At 49.1% G+C, this 2,338-nt stretch overlaps 1 non-coding gene across 1 annotated transcript; it reads left to right on the top strand.

Annotated features, from left to right (window-relative positions):
* Positions 1 to 1,805: 1,805 nt before the first annotated feature.
* Positions 1,806 to 1,924, top strand: LOC138360989 (5S ribosomal RNA). The gene has a single exon (XR_011226740.1). It is a non-coding gene; the product is annotated as a 5S ribosomal RNA (ribosomal RNA).
* The last annotated feature ends 414 nt before the right edge of the window (positions 1,925 to 2,338 follow it).

Here is a 2,338-nt window from a genome sequence, read left to right as displayed (position 1 = left end):
CAGCCAAATCACAGTCCCACTGGGTGCAGCGTCGTGGAGGCCTTCAACCACAAATCCAGCCTGTAGCTGGCAGGTTCCGATCAGCTCCGCTGTGTAGGCCACTCCACGACCGATACTAGGGTTGCGAGCCCTAGGCAGGAGCCTCGTGTGATTCCACAGATCACTCTCCTCTCTCCACACCACAGTGGGTAGTCTGTTCCACCAGCCAGCTCCCAGATAAGACGATTCCTGGTACTGCCACGTTACAGGCAGGCTAACACACTCAACAGTGTTCGTCCGGGGGTGACTTCACAGCTTCTGTAGCAAACTCGTGGAGAGACTTTAGCTGCCTTGGGTAGACTGCCCCATCGTCCAATACAGCAGTCCCAGGTCGACTCTGTAATCAGACACGTCAATAGTACTAGGGACACTCTAGGGAACCTCACTTACAGGCTTAGACACAAACGTCCACCTATCCACTCCATAGATGGCGTTGCTGTCTAAGCGCCACCTCACCAGAGGTCAGCAGCGGCTATGTTACGAGCTGATCAAGACGAGAAACTAGCCCCTGTGGCCGGTATATCCCGCCCTCGCTAAATGGCATCGTCCATTTGGAGGGGGTTTCGGGAACTGACTCACTGATGGCGTGGTCGTTACAGCTCCATGCTACGACGCTGGTCTCGGGTCCGTAACACTCCGTAAGCACAACTAGGTGAGTACACACACACACACACACACACACAAACACAGATAGGGTAGGGGCCTCATAGCCTGGTGGATAGCGCAGAGGACTCGTAATTCTGTGGCGCGGGTTCAATTCCCACACGAGGCAGAAACAAATGGGCAAAGTTTCTTTCACCCTGAATGCCCCTATTTCCCAAAGGAAATTGGTACCTATGAGTTAGTCAGCTGTCACGGGCTGCTTCCTGGGGTGTGTGTGTGTGTGTGTGGTGTGTGGGAAAAAAAGTAGTTAGTAAACAAAAGTTGATTGACAGTTGTGTTTAATAGGCCGAGGTAGCAAAGCTCATCCCCATCAAACACAACAACTAGGTAACTAGGTGAACACACACGCAGGAGATCAGATACAAGGTATCATTTGGGAGATGAAAGACTTCAAGAGTCAGAGAGAGAGAAAGACCTGTGGGTTGACATCACGCCAGACTTGTCCCCTGAAGCTCACATCAGGAGCATAACATCAGCGGCATATGCCAGGTTGGCTAACATAAGAACGGCTTTTAGAAACTTGTTTAAGGAATCTTTCAGAACATTATATACCACATATGTCAGACCAATCCTGGAGTATGCGGCTCCAGCATTAAGTCCATATCTAGTAGAGCATAAGACTAAACTGGAAAAGATTCAAAGGTTTGCCACCAGACTAGTACCACAACTGAGGGGTATGAGCTACGAGGAGAGACTACGCGAATTAAACCTCACCTCACTGGGAGATAGAAGAGTTAGAGAGGGACATGATCACCACATACAAGATTCTCAAAGGAATTGATAGGGTAGATAAAGACAGACTTTTTGACACAAGGGGCACATGCAATAGGGGACACAGGTGGAAATTGAGTGCCCAAATGAGCCATAGAGACGTTAGAAAGAATTGTTTCAGTGTCAGAGTAGTAGTCAAATGGAATGCATTAGGAAGTGATGTGGTGAAGGCTGACTTCATACACAACTTCAAGTGTATATATGATAGAGCCCAATAGGCTCAGGAACCTGTACACCTGTTGATTGATGGTTGTGGGGCGGGACCAAAGAGCCAGAGCTAAACCCCCACAAGCACAATTAGGTAAGATTAGGTAAGTACACACACACACACACACAACGGCCATACCACGTTGAGAACACCGCTTCTCGTCCGATCAGCGAAGTTAAGCAACGTTGGGTTTGGTTAGTACTTGGATGGGTGACCGCCTGGGAACACCAAATGCTGTTGGCAATAATGTTTATGGGGCCTCGTAGCCTGGGGGATAGCGCGCAGGATTCGTAATTCTGTCGCGCGGGTTCGATTCCCGCACGAGGCAGAAACAAATGGGCAAAGTTTCTTTCACCCTAAGTGCCCCTGTTACCTAGCAGTAAATAGGTACCTGGGAGTTAGTCAGCTGTCACGGGCTGGTTCCTGGGGTGTGTGTGTGTGTGGTGTGGGGAAAAAAAAAAAAAAAAGTAGTTAGTAAACAGTTGATTGACAGTTGAGAGGCGGGCCCAAAGAGCAAAGCTCAACCCCCGCAAAACACAACTAGTAAACAACTAGTAAACACACACACACACACACACACACACACACACACACACACACACACACACACACACACACACACACACACACACACACACACACACACACACACACACA

This window comes from Procambarus clarkii, unplaced genomic scaffold (genome assembly GCF_040958095.1).
Source record: "Procambarus clarkii isolate CNS0578487 unplaced genomic scaffold, FALCON_Pclarkii_2.0 HiC_scaffold_138, whole genome shotgun sequence".
NCBI lineage: Eukaryota > Metazoa > Arthropoda > Malacostraca > Decapoda > Cambaridae > Procambarus > Procambarus clarkii.
The sequence above is the reverse complement of the archived record's forward strand: the minus strand, read 5'-3'. Positions and strand labels throughout refer to the sequence as shown.